The 18,015-nt window shown below is 35.3% G+C and overlaps 1 pseudogene; it reads left to right on the forward strand.

Moving 5' to 3' along the window:
* LOC113195064 (serine/threonine-protein kinase PAK 2-like) overlaps nt 1–10,945 on the forward strand; it is a 30,523-nt pseudogene extending 19,578 nt beyond the window's left edge.
* The last annotated feature ends 7,070 nt before the right edge of the window (nt 10,946–18,015 follow it).

Consider the following 18,015-nt stretch of genomic DNA (forward strand, 5'->3'; position numbering starts at 1 on the left):
CTGTGTTCTTTTTCTAAGCTCTCTGCTCAGTTGTATGCTTAGGGATTCTAGCTTCTCTTTATTCTATTCTAAAGTAGTTTCAGTGTCTTAATCTTTGCCTGATTCACTGCATTTAGATTTGGTGTCCAACTTTGGTGATTTCCTCCCTTTCTGGTAAAACTTCTTTCAGTTTTACTAAAACTTGAAGAATAAAATGTATTATTAAGAATGAAAGTCCTTCTACTAATTTGTACTCTGTTGTGGGAAGAAAACGCAAAAAGTGGCAGTATGTAATCTTTTCTAAATATTTTAATCCCAGTCTGGATTACTTTATTGTTAAATTCTTTTTTTAAGAAAAGAAAAGAGCCTGAACAGTCAAAATATAATTATGGCATCTGAGGTGAACTCTTTTAAAAAACCTTCCCTAGAAACTATTAACTCTAAATGTTTTGTTTTTGTTTCTTAGCTAACTTCAGTTTTTGTGCTCAGATCACCCCTGAGCAGAACAAATGCACTACCATGGTTGGAACACCTTATTGGATGGCACCAGAAATGGTTACGGGGAAAGCTTATGGTCCTAAAATTGACATTTGGTCTCTAGGTATCATGGGTATTGAGATGCTTGAAGGAGAGCCTCCATACCTGAAGAAAGATCCCTCAAAGGTAAGACCAGTTTAGCAACAGCTTTATTTTTTCTCCTTACAGCATAGTTCAAACTTCCTTGTATTGTTCAAGGAAAATGAAAATGTTAGCTGAAGACTGTAGATTTTTACTGGTCAGCAGTGTAGTTTCTTGTTTTGGGTATAAGTAAGAACATACTCAGCTTTATACATAGTTGAAGTACCCTAGTTAGTTAGATGCCTTTTTTCTATAGAGTTAGGGTATTTTTCTTACACATTTAAGTACCCTGGATATAGACATCAGGTTATCCACTTTGAATGTCAGCCTCTGAACCCCAAAGTCCAGAAAAGAGAAAAGCAAGGTCACACCTCTGAGAAAGGTATATAACTGATAGTGTTCAAGCCCATTTTTAAACAAAGTAGACTTTGAACAGGTAAATATTCTTGCATTTGAGGTGAAGAATTTCAACCATCCTCCCATCTCTATTTATATTCCCATATGTGACACAACATCATTAGTAATTAAAGACATACACATCAAAACCACAGGATATCACTTTCTACCTCATTTCAGACAATAATCAGCACTGATGAGAATGTGGTAATATTGGAATTGTTGTTCAGGCACAGTGGTGCACATCTGTAATCCAGGGACTTGGGAGGCTAAGGTTGGAGTATTAGAAGTCTGAGGCTAGCCTGAGCAACTTTGTAAACTCCATCTCAAAATAAAAAAGGCTATGGATGTAGCTTAGATGAAGCACACTAATGAATTCAATTCCTAGTACTATAAAAATGAAAATGAAAAAAAGTTTGGAATTCTCATATATTGCTAGTGGGAATGTATTACGTTGCACTGCTTTAGAAACAAATTTGACAGTTCCTCAGAAAGTTACTATTAAGTTACCATATGACCTAGCAATTCTACTATTAGGTATATATCAAGAGAATTAAAAACATATGTCCATGTGTAAAGGTAAAATTTCCAAGCTGATTTTAAGCTGCAGAGCCTGAGTTAAAGTGTAAAAGACCAGGCATCCTAAAGTTTCCAAAGTGCAGAGATTGGGTTAAAAAGTAAAAGACTAGGTATTGTTAGAGTCCCTCTGCTACCCACAAAACCTGTAATCCCTGTAGCTGTTAGGACAATACTGGAACTGCCCAGTAAATATTTCCACTGACTTTCTGGTTGTTTAATAGCTAAGGGTTCCGAGTTGCTTGGCACGTAGGCATTGCAGGACCTAAACCAATCAGTTTGAATGTGTACCCCACTTAGGAGCACCAATCACCCCTGTCCAATCTGTTCCCGCCAATGTATGCACTAATCCTGACTCAGGGTTGTTGTTCAATTTTCCCGCTCCTCATGATGATTTGTTCTGATGTATGCAAAGCCCCCCACCCTCTCCAAAAAGTGTATTTAAGCTCGCTTGAACTCTGCTCTGGGCTCTGGGCTGCTCTCCCTTCTTGAGTGAGTACAGAGTCCCAGCGCGCTGGAATGGATCCTCAATAAATCCCCTTTTGCCAATTGCATGGAGTCAGTCTCTTGGGTGGTCTCTCCCTCCGACGTTTCGCCTGACCCTCCTTACACATGGAATGGAAAATATAGATCAATGGTAGAGTGCCTATCATGCACAGGCCCTGGGATCCGTCCACAGATCTGCCAAAAGGAAAAAGGCAACATGCCAACAAAAAACTTGCACCAAGTGTTCATAGCAATATCATTTAGGCTAGAGAGAACTAGAAACAACCCAATTATCTGTCACCTGATGAATAGTGGAATATTATTTGGCCATAAAAGAGAAGGAAGTGCTAATACATGTGCAATATTGACCATTGAAAGTATTATACTAAGTAAAAAAAGCCAGACAATAGAGAGGATTGGATTTAGATATTCTTTGCTGAATGCTTTTTCAGAACCCTCTACTTTCATATATTTATTTAGCCAATATTGAGTTTAATACCAGCCTTGTGCTAGGCAGTGTTTAAGTTGCTAACTAGAGAATCAACAAAAAGTCCTGCCCTTGTAGAACCTACATTCAGATGAGAGGAAAGAAAAAATAAGGTAAATCAGAATAATAAATTAAGCAATGGACTCTTTAAGTGCTAGATTGGCAAGGAGAGAGAGAGAGGCAGGAGAGTCAAGGATTTGCTTTTAAAAACAGTGCTTTTGGAGGGCTTCACTGAGGTGATATTTGGACACAGATGGAAGAGAGTGATGCTTATTTACCTAGGGAAAGGCATGACAAGCTATTACAAAGCCCCAAAGCAGGAATATTCCTGGTGCATTCAAAGACCTTGAAAGAATTTAGAGTGCATTGAGCAAACAATTGGCAATAAGGTAGTCAATGAAATGAGGCCCTGTGTAGTGCTCTGTGGGGATTCTGAATTTTTATCTGGGATGAGAATTCTGGCTTGTGTTCTAAGATGGGGAAACCATTGGAAAGTTTTGATCAGAGGCATAAAATAGTCTTACTTAAATTTTAATAGGCTCACTCTGGTCACTTTGTTAAGAGGAGATTCTCAAGGAAGGCAAAGGCAGAAGCAGGAAGACCAATTAGGAAGCTGTTGCAATAATTCAGGTAAGAAATGACAGTACTGTAGACCAGGATGTTATAAGAGGTGGTGATAAAACAAATAGCTAGATCCTGGGTATATTATGAAAGGAGAGTCTATGTGAAAAAAAAAAAAAAAGAGTTTAGTCAAAGCAAAGGGAAAGATGTTATTGAAGTTTACTTTAGTTGAGATGGGAAAGACTGCAAGATGAGTAGAGGGGTTAGGATGGTATGTGGGAATTTAGCTGACAACATTCTAACATTTTAGGCATTTTAAGGTTACAACACCTACTAAGATGTTCAAGTGGATATATTGATGAGGCTGTTGGGAATGCAAGTCTGGAACCTAGGTTAGAGAGATCAAACTGAGGCTTCTTAGCTACAGATGTTTTCTAAAGCTATAAGGCAAAATGACATCACAAGGTCCAAAAGGATATAGACTGACAAAAATTCAGCTAGTACCCTGACACAGTCCATAAATAAGAGTTGATCAGGCAGAACTGCAAGGAGACTAAAAAGGAATGGCAGGAAAGATAGGGAAAACTAGATAAAGATATGCCCTGAAATCTACATGCAAGAAGTGAGGGAGAGATCAGCTTGGCAAAAACTGCAGTCATTTCAATTAAGATGAAGACTGAGACTTGATAAATTTAGATGTAATGTTGGTGAAAACTTGAGGAATGGGAACATCTTCTTTCTGTCAAAATGAAGTAACACAGACCAGATTAACCTACCTTGCCTGAATCAACCCTCCAAAACAAGATTCTGTGAACCAGTACTTTTCAAGACACTGCATCAGACAATGAATGAAGGACAGTAAGGAACAACTGAAGTTAAACTTATGGCTGCCCCAGTTGCCAGGCCATGTTCAGAGAGGGATGACTGTGATGGGACATTGCTGGAAAAGCTGTGAGAGAAGAAAAGATGAAGACTCTCAAGATCTGTGTGGAGAAGCCCCCCTTAAGCATTCAAAGGAGATTGGTGTGAAGAGCCAATGTAAGTAAGACTAAGATGTAATTATCTGACAAGATTGGAAAGGAATGGGTTGGGGTATAGTTTAGTGGTGGAGTGTTTGCCTAGCATTTGCAGGAACTCGTTTCAGTCTCCATCACTAGGAACAAACATTGGGGCTGGGTGTGATGGTGCACACCCATAGTCCCCGATAGTTGAAGGTTGAGGACTACTTGTATGAGGAACATAGTGAGATCTCCAGCTCAGAAAAACAAGATTGGAAAGAGCAGTTCATGCCACATTTGAAAGCTTGGAGTAGTGCCTGTTTCTCTCAGCCACTGTGGAAAACCTTATCATTCACAAGATGATGAGTAGAAGACATTGAATCTAATCTCAGTGACTGGGAAATAACTACCATTAAGTTAAATGCTACTTCAGTTCCACCTAACAAATCTTAAAAATGAGACCCAAATAGCTTAAAACTGCATCCCAGAACAAAGCCTAAGAATATTTACAGGGCCATAACTGCAACCATGTTTATACTCAGGCCCCAGAAGTGACTGTCTTCATCCTCCTCTGCCTTGGATCTGGTTGGACCCAGTGAAATCAGTCATTTCCCAAATGTCATCAACTATCAGCAGATCCAGAAGATGATCAAAGGAGGGATTTTCATCTATGAGCTTGAGACTGTCCATTCCCAGGCTAAATCTGGAAAAACACCATGGCCTGAAAGAAGGGGAGTCATATGGGCATATGTTAGAAAAGGTAACCTGGATGAGAAGGGTAAGAATTGTGCAGTGGCTGCTCAAAAGATATCACGAATCTGAAAAGATTGACATTTGTACCAGAGCCTGTACCTTCAGGTAAGGTAACATGGCCAAAATCAAAGCAGATTCTCATGGAACATACCCCCAAGCTGAAGGCAGACAAGACCTGTGAGAATCTTGACTGACCTGGCTGAGGTCCATGGGTCTGAAACAAGGGAAGACCACTAGTTTTGTGCAAAGCACCACCAGGCCAAGAAAGACTGTCAAAGGATGAAGTTACTCAGAAATAAATAAGGCTCTACCTCCTGTGTGGCCTCCATAGTTACATAGATCAGTTGTTCAAATAAAAGAAGCCTTGATCTACCTGGAGAAAAGTAAACAAATATTGATACAAATCCAGATGTGACCAGACCCAACAAGTATCAAGACATCCCATAAACATTTTACCAGAGAGACAAAGGAGAGAAAAATCTTGTCCATAATGAGGTAAAAATATTCAGCTGAATCCAACCTAGAACTAACACCAATCAAAGAATTAGCACAGAAGAATTCATCATTAAAATAATATTTATAATTGTGTTCAAGGTATTTAAAAGTCAGATATATCTTTAAAAGACCCAAATGAAACTTAATCATGTGTTATGGTTTGGATATGAAGTGTCCCTGAAAATCTCCTGTGTTAAGATTTATTAAGTGAAATGATAGGATTATGACAGCTGTAACCCAATCAGTCTATCCTAGTTTGAATGGTATAGGTAGAAACTGTAGGAGTGTGGCTGGATGAGATGGGTCACTATAGGCTGCCCTTGAAGCATTTGTTTTCCTCGTATCCCATTCTTCCTCTCTCTGCTTCCTGGCCACCTTGAGCAGAGCAGCATGCCTCCATCATGCTCTTCTGCCATGACGTTGTGCTTCACCTTGAGCCCAGAGTATTGCAGTCAGTGCACCATGGATTAGCAAAATGCATGTTCCTCTAAGGTTTTCTTGTCAGGTGTTTTGGTCACAGTGACACAAAACTGATGAACACATTATGGAAACTAACATCTGAGATTGGGTTAATAGTAGATTATTATAGAGATAGAGAACTAGCCACAGTGAAACATAAAGATAGAAATGAAATAAAATCAGTGAGCTGTGAGACCATTTCAAGTGTTTTAGTAATATATAAAGAAGTTCTGAAAGAAAAAAATCAACCCAGAAATCTATCTTTCAAAAGCTAAATAACAGCTTTCTCAAAAACATTCCAGTTGAAAGTACTTGTATCTATTTGGGTAAACATGTAGATTTTTGTTATATAAATATCTTTAAAAAACAAAACTGTTTTAAAAAAATAATAACAGTAGAGGCAGGAGATATGCATATGTAAAATGACAATAAAAGACTCAGGGCCAAGGGGAAGAACCCTCAGAAATTTGTCCTATGTTGCATGTTGTGTCACTTGATGGTAGAATGTGTTCATTTAAAAAATGCAAACATGAAATAATAAAAGACAGAGGGTACCTAATAAGTAAGGAATCATTAAAAAAAAGGGTTGGGTGGGGTGGGGTGGGGATATAGCAGAGTTGGTAGAGTGCTTGCCTCACAGGCATAAGGCCCTGGATTCAATCCCCAGGACCATAATAAAAAAAAAAAAAAGAAGAAAAGAAAAAAAGAAACAGAAAAAGAAGAAAAAAAAGAGACTGGAGATGTAGCAGTGGTAGAGTACTTGTGTGTTAGTGTGTGTAAGGCTCTGAGTTCAATCTCTAGCACTAGAAAAATAAATAATTAAGTAAAAGGCATCCAGCAATGTGTACAAATATTAAAACATCATATTGTAACCTATGAATACATATAATGACTATTATTTAATTTAAAAAAACATTAATTTTATTAAAGGCCACATTGAAGGAGATATATAGTAAGGGGCAACTGAAAGAGTTCTCAATAACCAAAACTGGGACAATTGGAACAACAAAATAAAGTAGGAAGGAATTAAAACTTGAAATTTAAAATAAATATTTATGAATCTTTGCTGACATAAATGATTGAATAAATAAATTTGAGAGACGAGACCTATGCAGAAGAATTCTAAGTTTATGTGGGTACTCCACCTGCAGGAAGTAGAGCATAACTCCAGTATGGACTGCACATAGTGACTTCCAGAGAATACAGTATGGGGAGGGAAGAGGAACTGCACAGTGGGCAAAGAACAAGCCCTTGGCCAGGTGATTAGGTCAACATCAGCAGTCATGAACCATGTTGCTAATAGGTACCTTTAATATGATGTAATGAAAACAGTACTGTTGCCAGGCATGGTGGCCCAGCTATTTGGGAGGCTGAGTCAAGGGGGTCATAGGTTGGAGGCCAGCCTCAGCAACGTACTAAGACTCTATCTTAAAACTGAAAATAAAAAGAACTAGAGCTGTAACTTGGTGGTAGAGCAATTCTGGGTTCAATCCCCAGTACTGCAAAAGAAGAAACAGAAAGAAAAATTTGTGATCTTCTCCCAAAAACCCATTATTTTGATATAGCCTTAAAAAAAAGTCAGACACATTTCATTAAAGGGGTAATCCTACAAAGTATGATATCTTCCCTGACCAGTACTCCTCAAATTGTCACAGCCAAGAGTCATCTTGGAGACCTGACAACTAAATATATATGTCTTAGAACAGGAAAGGATAGTGGGAGAGTAAATGGAATAGGGAAATCTAGTATGCTGCTGAAAGCACTAAGAGCCCATATAAGGTTAGTGGATCTCAATCTCGAGTGGTGCCAGTCATTGTAGATGAGTGGGGTTCATCCCTCTACATTCGGCTGCATGGATACAGGAAAGGAATACACAGTTTTAACCACATTTAGCTGGATAAATACTGTAAAGTGAGTGGGAGAGGGTCATGGAAGTGACATGTGAAAAGAAAGATGGACACTAAAAGACCTATGGGATTTTCAGTCCCAGTGGAGTCATAGGATTACTGACTTTGTAGTGCTAGGAGTACAAAAGTACAACAACTTAAGAATTACAGTCGCTGGTATCTGTCCTGGCAGAGGGCAGGACATGGTGTATATGGTGAGAAAGGCTAGTGCATAAGTACATCAGAGAAGAAGGCAAGGAACCATAACATGCCTCTGTGTAGCTATTAAAATAGCCATGAATTATGACAGGAGTAATGGTAGAGATGACAGTGCAAAGAGCTATGATCTAAAGGAGTGAGGGAAGAATAAATAAAATAAAGGGCAAAAGATCTAAATAAACAACTCAAGAAGATACACAGGTGGCAAACAAGTATACATAACAATGAGATACCACTGCACACCTATTAGAATGCTTAAGTTAAAAAAATCTGACAATACAAAATACTGAGTGAGGATGTGGAGCAACAGGAATACACATTCTTTGGTAGGGATGCTCCACTCCTGAAGACAATTTTTCAGTTTCCCACAAAACTAAACATAACCTTATCACATAACCCAGCAATGTGTTCCTAGGAATTTACCCAAATGCATGAACATGTCCAAAAAAGCCTGTACACAATTTTTATAGTATCTTTATTCACATTTTGGTGTTTTATATCCACACACACACATATATCCACACACACACACACACACACACACACACACACACACACACACATATATATATATATATATATATATATATATATATAATTTAGATTAATAGAAGTATATCCATATCTTTTTATTTGTGGTGGAGTGCTTGCCTAGAATGTACAAGTCCCCAAGGCTTAAGCTCCAGGACCACCAAAAAACAATATATATATATATATATATATACACATACATACACACACACACACACATACACATTTTGGTAGTGTATATGTGTGTGTGTATATATATATGTGTGTGTGTATAGCATATATATAGTGTATATGCATATATATATATATATAGACACACACACATATATATGTCATTTATAATAAGTACACTGTCCTATAAATGCAAAATATTAATAATTAGAAAACAAGGGGCTAATATGGGAAATTTTAGGATCCACATTTTGAGATCAGATATGAATTTGGAAAATGCATTTGCAAGGCTATATAGTTGTCTTTTAAAAGAAGGTCAGCAAGATCCATTATTTCCTTCTGTCTCAGAAGGCAACTCAGAGATGGTCTCTATAGTCTGCTTAATTTTAAAATCTAAAACTTCTATAAAAATCACTAATTAGAAATAATTTCTTTTCTACAAATTTAAGTGTAATAATCAAAACTTAAAAAATATAAGATTTTCTAAGTGGTATTTGTTAAATTATGAAAACACCCATATTATAAGGTACTATTTAATTTAGAATAATTTGTAGGAATTATGAAGCTGACATATAACTAGTTAAGGAAAAGAGTTACAGTAGATCCAATTGTTTTGAGATGTGACTTTTAAAAAACTTGTGGATGTTTAACAGGATTGTACACATTGATACTAGAATTATCATCATTTTTCTTTGTACTTATATGTCACTCAGGTGGGGTTTTTGTTGTTGTTGTTGCTTTTGTTTTCTTTAAGCAAATGTATTGTTGTTATACTTCAAAACAGAAAAAATAAAGCTGTCAGGCCTGGTGGCACACACCTGAAATCTCAGATTTGGAGAGACTAAGGCTTCAAGTTTGAAGCCTTCCTGGGCAACTTAGAGATACCCTGTCTCAAAATAAAATGAAAAGAGGGCTGGGGTATAGCTCAGTGGTAGAGCACTTATTTGCCTATCATATGCTGCCTGGGTTTAATTCCTACAGCACCATTCCTCAAAAATAAAAGAGAGAGAGAGAGAGAGAGAGAGAGAGAGAGAGAGAGAGAGAGAGAGAGAGAGAGAAGAAGAAGAAGAAGAAGAAGAAGAGGAGGAGGAGGAGGAGGAGGAGGAGGAGGAGGAGGAGGAGGAGGAGGAGGAGGAGGAGGAGGAGGAGGAGGAGGAAAGAGAGAAGAAAAAATAAAGGAAGAAAGGAGGAGGATTCAAAATCCAAACAGGTAGAGATAATGATAACTTCATTTTACTCACTTTAGTATTCATGGTGAATGCCTTTGAAGTATTAATAGGGGCAGGAGATGTTGTTCAGTGGAAGAGTGCTTTCCCAGCATGCACAAGGCTCTGGGTTTGATCCGACCACCACAAACACAAACAAACAAACCACCAAAAAACAAAAAAAGAGTTCTATAAACTTGATAAAGCAATAAAGTACATTATAACTTTGCTGAGCTACCTTAAGAATGTCATAAATATTGTATCAAATTGTTGCACACGTATAATCCCAGTGACTCAGGAGGCTAAAAAAAAAAAACATAACAAGTTTGAGGACAGCCTCAACAATTTGTGGAGACCTAGTCTCAAAAATAAAAAAGGAAGCTTTAGGGATGTAGTTCACTGGTAAAGCAACCCTGAGTTCAATCCTTGGTAGCAACAAAAATGTCACAGATATTATTCAATTTTTAGGCCTTATACCTGATTGCAACAAATGGAACTCCAGAACTTCCAAATCCAGAGAAACTTTCCCCAGTATTTCAAGATTTCTTAAATCAATGTTTGGAAGTGGATGTTGAGAAAGAGGGTTCAGCCAAGGAATTGATACAGGTAAATTTGGAAATGATGCCATTTTTGAAAAAGATTGACTCTGTTTGAATAATCAAGAGAAAATTTTCATAGTGTTAATAATATTTCACTATTCATTGATCACTACCAGTAAGGCAGCTGCTACATTTTCGAGTTTTATCTGTCAAAAATAAAAATTTAATATTGTTATTGTACATTCTAGTATATTATTGAATATTGTATTCATTGAATGCTGGCATGAGTATATTTATGGACTGCCTAACTGTAGGTATTTGGAAAGTAGAAAAACTAAAACAAAAACAACTCTGTTTTCAACTATGAAAGTTACATACTGATTATGAAGGGTTTGTGCAGATATTAAAGTATGTGTTGTTTAAGAAATTGTATTCTTAAGTAGTCTTCAGAGCTTAGTTGAAAGAAAATGTTTTGCTTCTAAATTATGCACTTCTCTGTTCCCTCTTTTTGGTAGCACCCATTTCTAAAACTGGCAAAACCATTATCTACTTCATACCACATATCCTGGAAGCTAAAGAAGTATGAATAGAAACTGTTGACTTCATTGAAGAGGCTTCATAGTCTTCTTCCATTTTCTGAAAAGAAAAAAATAATGAAATGTAATAAAGTGTTTGTTGTTTCAAAAGTTGTGTAACATAAAATTTGCCATTTTAACCATGTTAAGTAGACAGCTCAATGGCATTAATTACATTCACAAGATTGTATAACCTTCTGTTTCCAGAACAATTTTGTTGCTCCATACAGAAACTCTGCCACCATTAAGTAATAATTCTTATTTCTTCTCCTCCACCCACTGGCAGAAACCATTCTTTTTTTCTTTTTTTTTCTGTTTTATTGGTTCTAATTGCACTTTTTATTGATTCTAAATGCACTTTGTAACAGCATACATAAATTAAAAAAAATATTTTTCTGATTGTACATGATGTGGAATCATTTAGTCATTCATGCACATAGAATAATGATGTCCAATTCATTCTTTATACTACTATAGTTTCTACTATTCTTCCTACCTCATACTCCCTCCCCTCCCATCACTTCCCTCTGCCTAATTTAAAGTAATTTTATTCTTCCACTCCTCCCCTTTATTGTGAATTAATGTCCACATATCACTGACAATATTTGACCTTTTTGGGATTGACTTATTTCACTTAGAATGATATTCTCCAGCTCTATCCATTTACCCAAACAAATGCCATCATGTTATTCCTCTTTAAGGCTGAGAAATATTCTATCCTGTATATAAACCACATTTGCTTTATTCATTCATCTGTTGAAGGATACATACATTGGTTCCATGTTTAAACTATTGTGAGTTGAGCTGCTATAAACAGTGATGTGGCCCCTCACTGTGGTATGCTAATTTTAAGTCCTTTGGGAATAGACCAAGGAATGGAATAACTGGGTCAAATGGTGATTTATTTCCAAGTTTTCTTAGCAATCTCCATACTGCTTTCCATAATGGCTGCAACAATTTTCATTCCCATCAGCAATATATTAGTGTTTCTTTTCCCCTACATTCTTACCAACATTTATTGTTGCTTGTCTTCTTGATAATTGCCATTCTGACTGAAGTGAGATGAAACCTTAGTTTGGATTTTCATTTCTCTAATTGCTAGAAATGTTGAATATTTTTTCATATATTTTTTGATCAGTTGGATTTCTTTTTCTGTGAAGTGTCTGTTTAGTTTCTTAGCCCATTTATTGATTGGGTAATTTGATTTTTGGTATTAAATTTTTTGAATTCTTTATATATCTTGGAGATTAATGCTCTATCTGAGGTGCGCAGGGCAAAAATTTTTCTCTCATTCTGTAACCTTTCTTTTCACATTGGTGATGTTTCTCTTTGCTGAGAAGATTTTTAGTTTGAATCTATCACATTTATTCTTGATTTTTATTCAAGAGCTTCAGGAGTTTTTTTTTTTGTTTTTTTTTTTTTTTTTTTTTTAAGGAAGACAGATCCTAAGCTGACATGATGAAGATTTCGGCCTACTTTTTCATCTATTAGATGCAGTGTTCTAGTTCCTACGTACTTAATCCACTTTGAGTTTTGTGCAGGGAGAGAGACAGGGGTTTAATTTCATTTTGTTACATATGGATTTCCAATTTTTCCAGCACCATTTGTTGAATAGGCTATCTTTTCTCTTGTGAAAGTTTTGTTTGCATTTCTCTATTATGAAATAACTGTATTGGTGTAGATTTGTCTCTGTCTTCTATTCCATACAATTCATCTACAAGTCTATTTTGGTGCCCATACTATGCTGTTTTGTTACTATGGTTCTGTAGTATAGTTTAAGGTCTGATATTTTGATGCCTCCTGCTTCACTCAATTCTTGATAAGAATTACTTTGGCTATTCTGGGTTTCTTGTTTTTCCAAATGAATTTAATGATAGCTTTTTCTAGTTATATGAAGATGGTCATTGCTATTTTAATAGGAGTCACATTAAATCTCTATAATGCTTTTGGTACTATGGCAGTTTTGGCAATATTAATTGTGCCTATTCAGGATCAGGGTAGGTCTTTCCATCAGGTCTTTTTTTCTTTAGTGTTCTGGAGTTTACGTTGTAGAGTTATTTCACCTCTTTTGTTAGATTGATACCTCCCCTTTTTTGTGGCTTCTCAGTGGGGTAGTTTTCCTAATTTATCTTTCACTGGGTTCATCACTAATTTATAGAAATGTGTTTGATTTATATGTATTGATATGATGTATTGTTACTTTGCTGAATTCATTTATTAGTTCTAGAAATTTTTTAGTGAAATTTTGTATCTTCTAAATATAGAATCATGTCATTGGCAAATAGTGATAGTTTGAGTTCTTTTCCTATACATATTACTTTAATTTCTTCCTCCTGTCTTATTGCTCTGGCTAAATTTTCAAGGACAGTGTTGAATAGAATTAGTGAAAGAAGATATCCTTTACTTGTTCCAGTTCTTGGAGGGAATGCTTTCAATTTTTTTTTCCATTTAGAATAATGTTGACCTTGTGTTTAACACAGATAGCCTTTACAATGTTGACGTAAGTTCCTACATTTCTAGTTTTTCTAGTATTGTAAACATGAAGGGGTGCTGTATTTTGTCAGATGCTTTTTTTCTGTATCTATTGAGATGATCATATTATCCTTGTTTTAAAGTCTATTGATGTGATAAATTACATTTGTTGATTTCTGTTTTTTGAACCAAACTTGCATCCCTGGGTTGAACCCACTTGATTGTGGTGCACTATCTTTTCAATATGTTTTTGTATTTGATTTGCCAAGATTTTATTGAGAATTTTTGTATCTATACTCATCAGGATATTGGTCTGAAATTTTCTTTCCTTGATATGTCTTTGGTTTTGGTATCAGGGTGATATTAGCCTCATAGAATGAGTATGGAAGGGTTTCCTCATTTTGTATGTCATGGAATAATTTGAGGAGTATTGATATTAATTCTTCTTTGAGGGTCTTGTAAAGCTCATCTAAAAATACATCTGTTCCTGAGCTTTTCTTGATTGGTAGGTTTTTGATGGTGTCTTGTATTCATTGCTTGAAAATGATCTGTTTAAATCATGTACATCCTGATTCAGTTTAATAGGCCATATATCTCTAGAAATTTGTCAATCACTTTTCAATTTTATTGGAGTATAAATTTTCAACATAGTTTCTTATGATCTTCTGTATTTAGTAGTATCAATTGAGATGTTTTCTTTTTTTATCACATATTTTAATAATTTGAATTTTCTCTCTCTTAATTAGAGTAGCCAGAAGATTACCAATTTTATTTATGTTTTCAAATAACCAACTTTTTTGTTTTGTCAATTTTTTGAATTCTTTCAATTTAATTGAGTTCAGATTTGATTTTAATTATTTCCTGTCTTCTACTGCTTTTGGTGTTGATTCATTACTCTTTTTCTATAGCTTTGAGATATAATATTAGGTCACCTACAGGAAAAGTACCTGTTTTAGGTAAACTTTGTCTTAAATCTCCTTTGTTCAGGGATGAATTTTAATGCTATCATCTGTGAATCCAATGTTAATAAGCCCACAGTATACAGTTTTAAATGTGTATGTAAACAGTAAGACACATAAAACAAAAGTCATATTATATATATATTGATCAGTAGGGAAAAGGGAACAAAGATTCACAGGAATCTATTCCTAAGAGTTAATGGTTTAATATTCACTCATTCAGTGTTTGTGGTAAATGTATAGAATGTGACTCCTGTAAATAATAATAATTGGCTGTATCTGTTCTTTAGATACACAGTTTATCAGGGGTGACTTACATAATATATAATATCCAGTGCAAAATACAATACAATGTAAACAAGAGCCCTAAGAAGGATTGATTGGTAGGCATAGTTACAAAATAATACATCTCAAGCCAATTTTCCAGGACTCAAATATCCTGTAATTATCTGGAGCATGGCCTTGAGGCCAAAATTAAGAGAAAAGAAGTTTGAACAGCAGAGCTTTGTTGACTCCCCTCTTTGCCCAGCCTGTGCCAGCTCACCAACCAGGGCTCTGCTTCACACATATTGTGGTTTCTAGGACATTAGAATAAAGGCTTTGAGGCTGTAGGATTGTGAATGAAGAGGCACCGAAAAGCAACAACTGAGTAAGTGTGAGTTTGTTCTCTGAAGTGAGGTTAGAAATAAGTCAGAGCTAACTTGTTATGTCTAAGCCTGGAAAAGTTCATGGTTACAAATGTGATTTTTAAACCATTTTATCATACAGTGCACAAAAATCATTATTACTTTCTCATTATAGACATTAATGCAGAATAAGATAAAAATCAGAATGGTCATCATTAACCTACTGAAAAAAAATTCATTTTTCTTTCGTTTTTGAAGTGAGTGTCTCCCCCAAGCTGAAAGTAGTTTCCAGTTATTGGTGTGACATGAACTAAGTGCTTATTTTGTGTAAGCATTATCCTGGAGGTGAAGGATGAAAAGGAACTGCTATTGCTCATCCCTGGGAGAAGGGATGGCAAACAGATACTCTCTCCCACCTTAGTTTTAGAAGGAAGTAGCAGTTTGGGAATGTGTCTTAATAACAGAAATTGGAAAACACATCCTTAGGCATGTTAATCAGTCTGAAATTTAACATAGTATTTTATATGTGAAAGCCTGTGAGAAATAAAAAAGGAAAGAAAAGGGACTTCATGAAAATAGAAGAGAGACCAGCAGAGTAGGGGAAGGGAATTGGGAGAGAGAGGAGGGGAAGGAAAGAAATGAAAATGACCAAATTATGCCACATGTATGAATATATCAATGAGTGCCACTTTTACATACAATTACAATGTACCAATAAAACATTAATAAAAAAGGAAATGTAAAAAGTGATTCACAATTCTAAAGGACCTTGTTTAAATGCAGATTCTGATTAATAGCTCTGAAATAGGGCCTGAGGCTGTATATTTGCAACACTTAGGTATTGTTGATGCTGATTATCTATAAACCACTCATTGAAAATTAATTGATTCCTGAGCCCTATCCCCAGATAATCTGATTCAATATTCCCAAACTGGATGTGGCTATCTTGTTTTGACCAGCAATGCAAGTTGTTCCAATACAGATGGCATTCAGACAATACTTTTATACAGTACTGATTTATGAGCTCATGAAGATTTGTTCATTAACAGTCTCTCCTTTTAAGATTAACACATGTTTTCTAATTTCTGCCACCTGGACCTTTTTGTAATATGCCTTGTAATCTTAGGAAAATGAAAAATAAGTATTAAAAAATAACACGTTATTCTCAAAATTAAAATGGAATTCAGGAAAAATAGCCAAATTTGCTTATTTGGAAAAAAAAACATATTTAGTAAAAATTCATTATTAATTAATGCCTCGGGTGTTAAATGCTAGGGTTACAAAGCTTAAGAAGAAAGTATCCCCTTTCTTTTACATAGCTATTTCAAATGAACAAATATGTACTGAATGTTGTGGAAGCCACAGAGGCATCTTAATTTTCTGGAAACTATTGCCTTGACAACTGAAATTTACTTGTGGATCTCCTATTTCTAAATTTTATGTGTGCCAGACATTACTCTTTTTGTCCCTTTGAACTGTGACCACCTATATGCAAAATACAAAGCATATATTCAACAAATCTTAGTTACATTTAATAGAACTGAATTTCTAAATTCCCAGAAATTATTACTGAATTGCTTTTCAAAGATAAAATAACATTTTACTGTGTGTATGCAATTTGCTTCATTCCTGATAATCAAATTTCTATAATAATGCTGGTATTTTTCTCTTTTATAGTAATAGAAGAATTAAGAATCAATTAATAAAGGAATTCAAATCCATGACGGTATTCTTCCCTTCCTATCTCTTATTTTATTTCTAACTCTATAAAATTAGAGAACCAGAGACTCTAGATTTAAGATTGCAGCAGTCATCTGTAATGAGGCTTTGCCCAGACAATAAGTTGTTTTTTGTTTTTTTTTGTCAGATAGCCACATCAAATAATGGGAACAGAGAAAACAATTCCAATAAAAATCATTTTAGTTGCAAATAAAGAACATAGTTTCTCCTGGGCAAAGTCTATGATCTGTAATATTGCTAGCTCAAGAAAGATGAAAACTATTCTCTTGTTTTTCGTTTATGTTTCAAACATGATCAGTTAACCTTAAAAATACCAAGTAAATGCCACAGAAAAAAGCAACAACCCCAAAATTCTTAGTGAAAACATTTTCAGGTCTATTTCTGCAGTTCCAAAAAAAAAAAAATGGATGTGGTGGGTTTGGGGTAATAAGTCACTGAAAGATGCTGGACTAATGAGAATTTAAAAGAAATAAAGCACAGGAAGAGAGCTGCAGCCATCCAAAGAAGCATAATTTGTAAATGTCGTTCCAGGCAGCAAATCACCCTTTGTTTTTATCCTGACATCTGCCTTACAGTCTGGAAATCCCCAGGCTGCAGGAGCTCAGATCCAGAAGGATTTTTCAGTCTCTGATTAGAGAAAAAAAGTTTTCTCCTTAAACAAGGTCATATAACAGTGCAAGTTTTAATTTTTGTTCAAACCTGATACATTATTGTTCAGCTCTAATCCAGGAAATAATCATGGGTTTGGAGAGGCATGCTCTTTACATGTTCTCATCCTAACTCACTTGGGGGTAGCCAACAATTATTTCCACTTCAGGACCAATACTTGGACAAAGTAAGACCTATATACAAAATTTCATTCCATAAATAAATGTAAATGTGTATTTTACCTTATTTGGTCTTTAGTTGTCAAAGTACAGGAGGATCATTTTGGTAATATAGCAAACCAAGTAGTAGCTATTTCAATGCATATGTAAAAAACCTACAAAAGAATGGAAAATAATGTCTTAAAAATGATGATTCATTTCCATGTAGATATGTCAAAATATCAATTTAAACATTCTAAATTTCAGTTCATATTTTAAGCAGAATAATTTTGTGACTTCTATTACACCCCCTATTTGTAGTAACAATTAGTGCTTCTGATATGTTTATTGTTTTGTTCAGTGCATATTATGATAAATTATAGCTATTAAAATCTTGAGGTTTTTAAAACTTGTAACTATTTTCAATATGTAGAAACTATTTCATAGGACATTAATTCTTTCCCACATTTTAAGGGCA

This window comes from Urocitellus parryii, chromosome 2 (genome assembly GCF_045843805.1).
Source record: "Urocitellus parryii isolate mUroPar1 chromosome 2, mUroPar1.hap1, whole genome shotgun sequence".
In the NCBI taxonomy this organism is placed as follows: domain Eukaryota; kingdom Metazoa; phylum Chordata; class Mammalia; order Rodentia; family Sciuridae; genus Urocitellus; species Urocitellus parryii.